Source organism: Scyliorhinus torazame, chromosome 11, assembly GCF_047496885.1.
Source record: "Scyliorhinus torazame isolate Kashiwa2021f chromosome 11, sScyTor2.1, whole genome shotgun sequence".
NCBI classification, from domain to species: domain Eukaryota; kingdom Metazoa; phylum Chordata; class Chondrichthyes; order Carcharhiniformes; family Scyliorhinidae; genus Scyliorhinus; species Scyliorhinus torazame.
Window position 1 is genome coordinate 251,189,364 of NC_092717.1, and position 13,345 is coordinate 251,202,708.

The following is a 13,345-nucleotide window of genomic DNA, read 5'->3' on the forward strand; positions in this document are numbered from 1 at the left end:
TTTAATGGGGACAGTGTAGAGGGAGCTTTACTCTGTATTTAACCCCATGCTGTACCTGTCCTGCGAGTGTTTGATGTGGACAGGGTAGAGGGAGCTTTACTCTGTATCTAACCCCGTGCTGTACCTGTCCTGGGAGTGTTTGATGGGGACAGTGTAGAGGGAGCTTTACTCTGTATCTAACCCCGTGCTGTACCTGTCCTGGGAGTGTTTGATGGGGACAGTGTAGAGGGAGCTTTACTCTGTATCTAACCCCGTGCTGTACCTGTCCTGGGAGTGTTTGATGGGGACAGTGTAGAGGGAGCTTTACTCTGTATCTAACCCCGTGCTGTACCTGTCCTGGGAGTGTTTGATGGGGACAGTGTAGAGGGAGCTTTACTCTGTATCTAACACCGTGCTGTACCTGTCCTGGGAGTGTTTGATGGGGACAGTGTAGAGGGAGCTTTACTCTGTATCTAACCCCGTGCTGTACCTGTCCTGAGAGTGTTTAATGTTGATATCAGATGCCTGAAATAGAAAATGTTCCATTGGTGACCGCAAATGTCCCTCGATGTGATTCCACAAATGGGACGTGGTGGGGTGTTGTGGGGAAGAGCTTTCAGAGTTTTATTGTGTTATCAGCTGTAATCTGGGAGCTGGACTGTGCAGGGCATCCCAAATTCCTGGTGTTTGAAGGAGATAACTGCGGTGCTGGGGTAAGTGTACACTTCACCCTGTGTCTGCAGAGTATGAAAATACATTAACCTTGGCCGTCTCCTTGATTGGCAGCACGTTGCAGCATCAGTGCTGGGAGAGAATTGGCAGAGACGAAACAGCGGGGGCAGAATTCCTCATCGCAGGTCACTGTTTGTTTATAAAGTTGACCTCGGCTGAAGTGCTGCTGTATGATTAGCGACTGTAATTTAGTTAAATCCCTGTGCCAGGCTGCACCTTTAAACCTCTTCCAGGTGTTGGCAAGGCCGGATTTGTGAGTCGGTATTCAAAGTATGTTTCGCCATGGTTTTCTTTTTGTCACGGATGGCTGCGTTTGTCTGGTTCATGCTTTGTACCTTGGCCTTGTGCAGTGAGAATATTCAGGAGGGTGTGTGAGAGAGAGGTTTGAAAGTTGCATTTGCCTTTGCATGGAACCCACACTCCTGCGATTTGAAGTGGGTGCTTCAAAATAATACGTTCAGTTCCTGACCGGTGCCTGGAAGCAGAAGGTTTATCTGCACAGACAACCTCCTCCAGCCAGCCAGCATCCCTCTCCTCCGGCACTAAATCGAGCAGAAGACCGAGTCGGGGGGGATTGGCAGGGGCTGTGTCGGGAGGGGGCGGGGCTGTGTCGGGAGGGGGCGGGGCTGGACACAGCATGCCAGGCGGACTGCGGAGTGTTGCAATTTCCTTTGCAGGCTAAAGTTACTGAGAAACTTTGCTGACTGCACAGAGCTGTGGCTCCTTGTTCTGGTCATTCACGTGAGGCAGGCGAATGCAGAGGGGGGCGATTTGCACTGGGAGCTTGTACGGATGCGACGATGTGGCAGTGATGACAGATGTCAGAGACCTGTTGCAGAAACCTCCCGGCTCGTTTGGCAATTGCAGCAAAAGGAAATCCCAAACATAAAGATGTGCGTCTGAACGTTGGCGTGTCTTGTGGTGGTCACACTGTGGAGAAGGCTTTCTCAGCGACCGAGGGAAGGAGAACCCGCAGGTAAAGGGCGCTGGTGTGGTTACAGGAGAGGTTGGTCCATGCACCGTGTTGGATGTCAAGTGTTCACCATATCCCGTTGTGGATCCTTTATCATGTGTGGCTGGGCCAGAATAGGGAAGCTGTGCCAAGGGCTGGAAAGTGCAGAGACTAAAAGTGTTTGTGAAAGTGACTCATAGTTGCACGGGCATCAGAAAGGAAGAATCCTGCCAGGAATCGACAGAAAGGGGAAAATTGTTGTTTTCCAGCTGTGAGCCGGATTGATGAGACCAACTTGGGGCTGGTTTAATGGTTGTGTCTCCAGATTAGAATTTCCCCTCCCTCACCCTTTTTGAACAGTACGAAGTCTTACAACACCAGGTTAAAGTCCAACAGGTTTGTTTCGATGTCACTAGCTTTCGGAGCGCTGCTCCTTCCTCAGGTGAATGAAGAGGTCTGTTCCAGAAACACATATATAGACAAATTCAAAGATGCCAAACAATGCTAGGAATGCGAGCATTAGCAGGTGATTAAATCCTTACAGATCCAGAGATGGGGTAACCCCAGGTTAAAGAGGTGTGAATTGTCTCAAGCCAGGACAGTTGGTAGGATATCGCAGGCCAGATGGTGGGGGATGAATGTAGTGCGACATGAATCCCAGGTCCCGGTTGAGGCCGCACTCATGTGTGCGGAACTTGGCTATAACCCTTTTTGAAATCCTGTTTTCACCTACAATTTTCAGGGTGATTGTGTGTGATGTGCTCACACGTATGTGCACTTGTGTGAGACATACCTGCATGTGTGTTCTTTTGCATAATTTGTTTGCCTGGTACGTGATGAGCTTGTACGCTCGTGTGCATGTACGATAACTCTCACACGCATGTACAAAATAAACTTGCACTTTCGCCAGCGGGCCGGAGACAACACTGGAGTACCTTTGGGGACCGGTTTAGCTCAGTGGGCTGGACAGCTGGTTAGTGATGCAGAGCGACCCCAGCATCGTGTTGTCAATCCCCGTACCGGCTGAGGTTATTCATGAAGGCTATTCATGGACTTCTCAATGTTTCCCTTGCCTGAGGTGTGGTGACCCTCGGGGTTCAATCACCACCAGTCAGCTCTCCCCCTCAAAGGGGAAAGCAGCCTATGGTCGTCTGGGACTGGGGCAACTTTGCTTAGCCTTGTGGTGGAGAAGGAAGAATCCCTTGGATGGATGTAACCTCACTCAGGGCCATAAGACCGAGTGACTCACTTTAAACTACGATTGCACAAACATGATGCCCTTGGAACTATCAGACTGACAAAGGAGACCCAGGAGCCCCACCTCCTACCGAATATTGGAAACACGGCCAGAAGAAGGAGAGGAAACTCCTGCCTCGATAGTCGTAAAGGTTAGTTAGCGGAGGGAGAGTCAGAGTCCGAGGCGGGATTGGGACAATGCAGCATCCCTCAGTACTGACCTTCTGACACTGCGGCACTCCCTCAGTACTCACCCTCTGACAGTGCGGCACTCCCTCAGTACTGACCCTCTGACAGTGCAGCACTCCCTCAGTACTGACCCTCTGACAGTGCAGCACTCCCTCAGTACTGACCCTCTGACAGTGCAGCACTCCCTCAGTACTGACCCTCTGACAGTGCAGCACTCCCTCAGTACTGACCCTCTGACAGTGCGGCACTCCCTCAGTACTGACCCTCTGACAGTGCGGCACTCCCTCAGTACTGACCCTCCTGACAGTGCAGCACTCCCTCAGTACTGACCCTCTGACAGTGCAGCACTCCCTCAGTACTGACTCTCTGACAGCGCAGCACTCCCTCAGTACTGACCCTCTGACAGTGCAGCACTCCCTCAGTACTGACCCTCTGACAGTGCGGCACTGCCTCCGTACTGACCCTCTGACAGTGCGGCACTCCCTCAGTACTGACCCTCTGACAGTGCTGCACTCCCTCAGTACTGACCCTCTGACAGTGCGGCACTCCCTCAGTACTGACCCTCTGACAGTGCGGCACTCCCTCAGTACTGACCCACTGACAGGGAGGCTCTCCCTCAGTACTGACCCACTGACAGGGAGGCTCTCCCTCAGTACTGACCCTCTGACAGTGCAGCACTCCCTTAGTACTGATCCTCTGACAGTGCAGCACTCCCTCAGTACTGACCCTCTGACAGTGCAGCACTCCCTCAGTACTGACCCTCTGACAGTGCGGCACTCCCTCAGTACTGACTCTCTGACAGTGCGGCACTCCCTCAGTACTGACCCTCTGACAGTGCAGCACTCCCTCAGTACTGACCCTCTGACAGTGCAGCACTCCCTCAGTACTGACCCTCTGACAGTGCAGCACTCCCTCAGTACTGACCCTCTGACAGTGCGGCACTTCCTCAGTACTGACCCTCTGACAGTGCGGCGCTCCCTCAGTACTGACCCTCTGACAGTGCGGCACTCCCTCAGTACTGATTCCCTGACAGTGCAGCACTCCCTCAGTACTGACCCTCTGACAGTGCGGCACTCCCTCAGTACTGACCCTCTGACAGTGCAGCACTCCCTCAGTACTGACCCTCTGACAGTGCAGCACTCCCTCAGTACTGACCCTCTGACAGTGCAGCACTCCCTCAGTACTGACCCTCTGACAGTGCAGCACTCCCTCAGTACTGACCCTCTGACAGTGCAGCACTCCCTCAGTACTGACCCTCTGACCGTGCGGCACTCCCTCAGTACTGACCCTCTGACAGTGCGGCTCTCCCTCAGTACTGACCCTCTGACAGTGCGGCTCTCCCTCAGTACTGACCCTCTGACAGTGCAGCACTCCCTCAGTACTGACCCTCTGACAGTGCAGCACTCCCTCAGTACTGACCCTCTGACAGTGCAGCACTCCCTCAGTACTGAACCTCTGACAGTGCAGCACTCCCTCAGTACTGACCCTCTGACAGGGCAGCACTCCCTCAGTACTGACCCTCTGACAGTGTGGCACTCCCTCAGTACTGACCCTCTGACAGTGCAGCACTCCGTCAGTACTGACCCTCTGACAGTGCAGCACTCCCTCAGTACTGACCCTCTGACAGTGCAGCACTCCCTCAGTACTGACCCTCTGACAGGGCAGCACTCCGTCAGTACTGACCCTCTGACAGTGCGGCACTCCCTCAGTACTGACCCTCTGACAGTGCAGCACTCCCTCAGTATTGACCCTCTGACAGTGCAGCACTCACTCAGTACTGACCCTCTGACAGTGCGGTACTCCCTCAGTACTGACCCTCTGACAGTGCTGCACTCCCTCAGTACTGACCCTCTGACAGTGCGGCACTCCCTCAGTACTGACCCTCTGACAGTGCAGCACTCCCTCAGTACTGACCCTCTGACAGTGCGGCACTCCCTCAGTACTGACCCTCTGACAGTGCGGCACTCCCTCAGTACTGACCCTCTGACAGTGCGGCACTCCCTCAGTACTGACCCTCTGACAGGGCAGCACTCCCTCAGTACTGACCCTCTGACAGTGCGGCACTCCCTCAGTACTGACTCTCTGACAGTGCAGCACTCACTCAGTACTGACCCTCTGACAGTGCAGCACTCCCTCGGTACTGACACTCTGACAGTACGGCACTCCCTCAGTACTGACCCTCTGACAATGCAGCACTCCCTCAGTACTGACTCTCTGACAGTGCAGCACTCCCTCGGTACTGACACTCTGACAGTACGGCACTCCCTCAGTACTGACCCTCTGACAATGCAGCACTCCCTCAGTACTGACCCTCTGACAGTGCGGCACTCCCTCAGTACTGACCCTCTGACAATGCAGCACTCCCTCAGTACTGACCCTCTGACAATGCAGCACTCCCTCAGTACTGACCCTCTGACAGTGCAGCACTCCCTCAGTACTGACCCTCTGACAATGCAGCACTCCCTCAGTACTGACCCTCTGACAGTGCAGGACCCCCTCAGTACTGACCCTCTGACAGTGCGGCACTCCCTCAGTACTGACCCTCTGACAGTGCGGCACTCCCTCAGTACTGACCCTCTGACAGTGCGGCACTCCCTCAGTACTGACCCTCTGACAGTGCGGCACTCCCTCAGTACTGACCCTCTGACAGTGCGGCACTCCCTCAGTACTGACCCTCTGACAGTGAGCACTCCCTCAGTACTGACCCTCTGACAGTGCAGCACTCCCTCAGTACTGACCCTCTGACAGTGCGGCGCTCCCTCAGTACTGACCCTCTGACAGTGCGGCACTCCCTCAGTACTGACCCTCTGACAGTGCAGCGCTCGCTCAGTACTGACCCTCTGACAGTGCGGCACTCCCTCAGTACTGACCCTCTGACAGTGCAGCGCTCGCTCAGTACTGACCCTCTGACAGTGCGGCACTCCCTCAGTACTGACCCTCTGACAGTGCGGCACTCCCTCAGTACTGACCCTCTGACAGTGCTGCACTCCCTCAGTACTGACCCTCTGACAGTGCAGCGCTCCCTCAGTACTGACCCTCTGACAGTGCGGCACTCCCTCAGTACTGACCCTCTGACAGTGCGGCACTCCCTCAGTATTGACCCTCTGACAGTGCAGCACTCCCTCAGTACTGACCCTCTGACAGTGCAGCTCTCCCTCAGTACTGACCCTCTGACAGTGCGGCACTCCCTCAGTCCTGACCCTCTGACAGTGCGGCACTCCCTCAGTACTGACCCTCTGACAGTGCGGCACTCCCTCAGTACTGACCCTCTGACAGTGCTGCACTCCCTCAGTACTGACCCTCTGACAGTGCAGCGCTCCCTCAGTACTGACCCTCCGACAGTGCGGCACTCCCTCAGTCCTGACCCTCTGACAGTGCGGCACTCCCTCAGTATTGACCCTCTGACAGTGCTGCACTCCCTCAGTACTGACCCTCTGACAGTGCAGCGCTCCCTCAGTATTGACCCTCTGACAGTGCAGCACTCCCTCAGTACTGACCCTCTGACAGTGCGGCACTCCCTCAGTACTGACCCTCTGACAGTGCAGCACTCCCTCAGTACTGACCCTCTGACAGTGCGGCACTCCCTCAGTATTGACCCTCTGACAGTGTTGCACTCCCTCAGTACTGACCCTCTGACAGTGCAGCGCTCCCTCAGTATTGACCCTCTGACAGTGCAGCACTCCCTCAGTACTGACCCTCTGACAGTGCAGCACTCCCTCAGTACTGACCCTCTGACAGTGCAGCACTCCCTCAGTACTGACCCTCTGACAGTGCAGCACTCCCTCAGTACTGACCCTCTGACAGTGCAGCACTCCCTCAGTACTGACCCTCTGACAGTGCGGCACTCCCTCAGTACTGACCCTCTGACAGTGCGGCACTCCCTCAGTACTGACCCTCTGACAGTGCGGCACTCCCTCAGTAATGACCCTCTGACAGTGCAGCACTCCCTCAGTACTGACCCTCTGACAGTGCGGCACTCCCTCAGTACTGACCCTCTGACAGTGCAGCACTCCCTCAGTACTGACCCTCTGACAGTGCGGCACTCCCTCAGTACTGACCCTCTGACAGTGCAGCACTCCCTCAGTACTGACCCTCTGACAGTGCGGCACTCCCTCAGTACTGACCCTCTGACAGTGCAGCACTCCCTCAGTACTGACCCTCTGACAGTGCGGCACTCCCTCAGTACTGACCCTCTGACAGTGCAGCACTCCCTCAGTACTGACCCTCTGACAGTGCAGCACTCCCTCAGTACTGACCCTCTGACAGTGCGGCACTCCCTCAGTACTGACCCTCTGACAGTGCAGCACTCCCTCAGTACTGACCCTCTGACAGTGCGGCACTCCCTCAGTACTGACCCTCTGACAGTGAGCACTCCCTCAGTACTGACCCTCTGACAGTGCAGCACTCCCTCAGTACTGCGCTTTATTGTCGGCCTGGAATATCAGATCAAATTGCTGGATTAGGTCTTGAACCCAATTTATTCTGACTCCGGCGAATGTGGTACCCACTGGGCCCAGGTTGATGGCAATGCTGATGTGGAGGAAAAGCCTGGAGTTTATTGATTTATTTATTTATTTTAAATTTAGAGTACCCAATTATTTTTTTCTCCAATTAATTGGCAATTTAGCCTGGCCGATCCACATACCCTGCACACCTTTGGGCTGTCGGGTGAGACCCACGCAGACATGGGAAAATGTGCAAACTCCACATGGACGGTGGCCCGGGGCTGCGATCGAATCCGGGTCCTCAATCCCAGTGCTAACCACTGCGCCCCCGTGCCGCCCTGAACGACCTGGAATTTATATGGGACAAAGGCAAATTGAGATGGAGTTAGGTTGCCGATCAGCTGTGATCATATTGACTGATGGAACAAGCCCGAGGGATTAAATAGCTTTGTCCTCTTATTGTGTTCATTATACAGAGTGGAAATGCAACACACTGATTCAGAGAAGCGTGCAAACCTCGGACAGTTCAGCTTTTCTGTCAAAGCATTTTCAGCCGTGCTGCATTGTAAATTGCTCCAGTAATCAAGGGATAGGGGGGGGCTGAATCAGTAAGATTCATTCTTTTTTTTTTAAAGAATATCTTATTGAAAATTTTTGGTCAACCATCACAGTACATTGTGTATCCTTTACACAATAATATAACAGTATAAATAACAATGACCTGTTTTATAAACAAAGAATAAATAATATATAACAAAAACTAAAACTCAAACTAAATGGCAACTGCCTTGTCTCGGATAAACACGCTCCAAAAATATAATTTAACAGTCCAATATATAATTATCTGTCGCAACGACCTATACATACTATACAGTATATATTAACAACCCTGAGAGCCCTTCTTGTTCCCCCCCCCCCCCCCCCCCCCGATCCTGGGCTGCTGCTGCTGCCTTCTTTTTCCCATTCCATCTATCTTTCTGCGAGGTATTCGACGAACGGTTGCCACCGCCTGGTGAACCCTTGAGCCGACCCCCTTAGGACGAACTGAATCCGCTCTAGCTTTATAAACCCCGCCATGTCATTTATCCAGGTCTCCACCCCCGGGGGCTTGGCTTCTTTCCACATTAACAATATCCTGCACCGGGCTACTAGGGACGCAAAGGCCAAAACATCGGCCTCTCTCGCCTCCTGCACTCCCGGCTCTTGTGCAACCCCAAATATAGCCAACCCCCAGCTTGGTTCGACCCGGACCCCCACTACTTTTGAAAGCACCTTTGTCACCCCCACCCAGAACCCCTGTAGTGCCGGGCATGACCAAAACATATGGGTATGATTCGCTGGGCTTCTCAAGCACCTCGCACACCTATCCTCCACCCCAAAAAATGTACTGAGCCGTGCTCCAGTCATATGCGCCCTGTGTAATACCTTAAACTGAATCAGGCTTAGCCTGGCACACGAGGACGACGAGTTTACCCTGCTTAGGGCATCTGCCCACAGCCCCTCCTCGATCTCCTCCCCCAGCTCTTCTTCCCATTTCCCTTTTAGTTCATCTACCATAGTCTCCCCTTCGTCCCTCATTTCCCTATATATATCTGACACCTTACCATCCCCCACCCATGTCTTTGAGATCACTCTGTCCTGCACCTCTTGTGTCGGGAGCTGCGGGAATTCCCTCACCTGTTGCCTCGCAAAAGCCCTCAGTTGCATATACCTGAATGCATTCCCTTGGGGCAACCCATATTTCTCGGTCAGCGCTCCCAGACTTGCGAACTTTCCATCCACAAACAGATCTTTCAGTTGCGTTACTCCTGCTCTTTGCCGTATTCCAAATCCCCCATCCATGGTGCCCGGGGCAAACCTATGGTTGTTTCTTATCGGGGACCCCACCAAGGCTCCTGTCTTTCCCCTATGCCGCCTCCACTGTCCCCAAATTTTCAAAGTCGCCACCACCACCGGGCTTGTGGTGTATTTCTTCGGTGAGAACGGCAATGGGGCCGTCACCATAGCTTGTAGGCTAGTCCCCCTACAGGACGCCCTCTCCAATCTCTTCCACGCCGCTCCCTCCTCTTCCCCCATCCACTTACTCACCATTGAGATATTGGCGGCCCAGTAGTACTCACTTAGGCTCGGTAGTGCCAGCCCCCCCCTATCCCTACTACGCTGTAAGAATCCCTTCCTCACTCTCGGGGTCTTCCCGGCCCACACAAAACTCATGATACTCTTTTCGGTCCTTTTGAAAAAAGCCTTCGTGATCACCACCGGGAGGCACTGAAACACAAAGAGGAATCTCGGGAGGACTACCATTTTAACTGCCTGCACCCTCCCTGCCAGTGACAGGGATACCATGTCCCATCTCTTGAAGTCCTCCTCCCTTTGTTCCACCAATCGCGTTAAATTTAACCTATGCAATGTACCCCAATTCTTGGCTGTCTGGATCCCCAAGTAACGAAAGACCCTTGTTACCTTCCTCAGCGGAAAGTCCTCTATTTCTCTGCTCTGCTCCCCTGGATGCACCACAAACAACTCACTTTTCCCCATGTTCAGTTTATATCCTGAGAATTCTCCAAACTCCCAAAGTGTCCGCATTATCTCTGGCATCCCCTCCGCCGGGTCCGCTACATATAACAACAAATCATCCGCATACAGAGATACCCGGTGTTCTTCTCCTCCTCTAAGTACTCCCCTCCACTTCTTGGAACCCCTCAATGCTATTGCCAGGGGCTCAATCGCCAGTGCAAACAGTAATGGGGACAGAGGGCATCCCTGCCTTGTCCCTCTATGGAGCCGAAAGTATGCAGATCCCCGTCCATTCGTGACCACACTCGCCACTGGGGCCCTATACAACAGCTGCACCCATCCAACATACTCATCTCCAAAACCAAATCTCCTCAGCACCTCCCACAAATAATCCCACTCCACTCTATCAAATGCTTTCTTGGCATCCATCGCCACCACTATCTCCGCTTCCCCCTCTGGTGGGGGCATCATCATCACCCCTAGCAGCCTCCGTATATTCGTATTCAGCTGTCTCCCCTTCACAAACCCAGTTTGGTCCTCATGGACCACCCTCGGGACACAATCCTCTATCCTCATTGCCATTACCCTGGCCAGAATCTTAGCGTCTACATTTAGGAGGGAAATAGGTCTATAGGAACCGCATTGCAACGGGTCCTTTTCCTTCTTTAGGAAAAGCGATATCGTTGCCTCAGACATAGTCGGGGGCAGCTGTCCCCTTTCCTTTGCCTCATTAAAGGTCCTCATCAGTAGCGGGGCGAGCAAGTCCACATATTTCCTGTAAAATTCAACTGGGAATCCATCCGGTCCCGGAGCCTTCCCCGCCTGCATGCTGCTAATTCCTTTCACTACTTCCTCTATTTCAATCTGTGCTCCCAGTCCCACCCTTTCCTGCTCTTCCGCCTTGGGAAATTCCAGCCGATCCAAGAAGCCCATCATTCTCTCCCTCCCATCCGGGGGTTGAGCTTCGTATAATTTTTTATAAAATGTCTTGAACACTCCATTCACTCTCTCCGCTCCCCGCTCCATCTCTCCTTCCTCATCCCTCAAGTAAGATTCATTCATAGATTCATAGAACATACAGTGCAGAAGGAGGCCATTCGGCCCATCGAGTCTGCACCGACCCACTTAAGCCCTCACTTCTACCCTATCCCCGTAACCCAATAACCCCTCCTAACCTTTTTGGTCACTAAGGGCAATTTATCATGGCCAATCCACCTAACCTGCACATCTTCGGACTGAGGCTTGAGCCATGACCCACCGCAATAAACAGCAGATTAATCACAGGTCTCCCCATAGCCCTGTATCATTCCCCAATCTAATCCCACTACCCCACTCCCTCCTCATAGCCCTGTATCAATCTCAAGCTAATCCCACTGCCCCACTCTCTCCCCATAGCCCTGTCTCAATCCCAAACTAATCCCACTACCCCACTCCCGCCTCATAGCCCTGTATCAATCCCAAACTAATCCCACTGCCCCGCTCTCTCCCCATAGCCCTGTATCAATCCCAAACTAATCCCACTGCCTCACACCCTCCCCATAGCCCTGTATCAATCCCCAAACTAATCCCACTGCCTCACTGCCTCCTCATCGCCCTGTATCAATCCCAAACTAATCCCACTGCCCCACTCTCTCCCCATAGCCCTGTATCAATCCCCAAACTAATCCCACTGACCCGCTCTCTCCCCAAAGCCCTGTATCAATCCCCAATCTAATCCCACTGCCCCACTCTCTCCCCATAGCCCTGTATCAATCCCCAAACTAATCCCACTGCCCCACTCTATCCCCATAGCCTTGTATCAATCCCAAACTAATCCCACTGGCCCGCTCTCTCCCCATAGCCCTGTATCAATCCCAAACAAATCCCACTGCCCCACTCTCTCCCCATAGCCCTGTATCAATCCCCAAACTAATCCCACTGCCCCACTCTCTCCCCATAGCCCTGTTTCAATCCCAAACTAATCCCACTGCCCCACTCTCTCCCCATAGCCCTGTATCAATCCCAAACTAATCCCACTACCCCACTCCCTCCTCATAGCCCTGTATCAATCCCAAACTAATCCCACTGCCCCACTCTCTCACCATAGCCCTGTATCAATCCCAAACTAATCCCACTACCCCACTCTCTCCCCATAGCCCTGTATCAATCCCCCAACTAATCCCACTGCCCCACTCTCTCTCCATAGCCCTGTATCAATTGCAAACTAATCCCACTGTCCTACTCTCTCCCCATAGCCCTGAATCAATCCCCCAAACTAATCCCACTGCCCCACTCTCTCCCCGTAGCCCTGTATCAGTCCCAAACTAATCCCACTGCCCCACTCTCTCCCCATAGCCCTGTATCAATCCCCAAACTAATCCCACTGCCCCACTCTCTCCCCATAGCCCTGTATCAATCCCAAACTAATCCCACTGCCCCACTCTCTCCCCATAGCCCTGTATCAATCCCCAAACTAATCCCATTGCCGCACTCTCTACCCATAGCCCTGTCTCAATCCCAAACTAATCCCACTGCCCTACTCTCTCCCCATAGCCCTGAATCAATCCCCCAACTAATCCCACTGCCCACTCTCTCCCCATAGCCCTGTCTCAATCCCAAACTAATCCCACTGCCCCGCTCTCTCCCCATAGCCCTGTATCAATCCCCAAACTAATCCCACTGCCCCGCTCTCTCCCCATAGCCCTGTATCAATCCCCAAACTAATCCCACTGCCCCGCTCTCTCCCCACAGCCCTGTCTCAATCCCAAACTAATTCCACTGCCCCGCTCTCTCCCCATAGCCCTGTATCAATCCCCAAACTAAACCCACTGCCCCGCTCTCTCTCCATAGCCCTGTATCAATCCCCAAACTAATCCCACTGCCCCGCTCTCTCCCCATACCCCTGTATCAATCCCAAACTAATCCCACTGCCCCGCTCTCTCCCCATAGCCCGGTATCAATCCCCAAACTAACCCCATTGCCCGTCTCCATCCCCATAGCCCTGTATCAATCCCCAAACTAATCCCACTGCCCCGCTCTCTCCCCATACCCCTGTCTCAATCCCAAACTAATCCCACTGCCCCGCTCTCTCATGATAGCCCTGTATCAATCCCCAATCTAACGCCATTGCCCCACTCCATCCCCATAGCCCTGTATCAATCCCCAAACTAATCCCACTGCCCTGCTCTCTCCCCATACTCCTGTCTCAATCCCAAACTAATCCCACTGCACCACTCTCTCCCCATAGCCCTGTATCAATCCCCAATCTAATCCCACTGCCCCACTCTCTCCCCATAGCCCTGTATCAATCCCAAAC

At 53.4% G+C, this 13,345-nt stretch overlaps 1 protein-coding gene across 1 annotated transcript in view; it reads left to right on the forward strand.

Moving 5' to 3' along the window:
- Positions 1–1,404: 1,404 nt before the first annotated feature.
- The window catches only part of LOC140385965 (anion exchange protein 2-like), a gene marked incomplete at its 3' end in the record, with an annotated part of 360,889 nt that continues 348,948 nt past the window's right edge, over positions 1,405–13,345 (forward strand). The window contains exon 1 of the mRNA XM_072468609.1: positions 1,405–1,687. The remainder of the gene's footprint in view (positions 1,688–13,345) is intronic.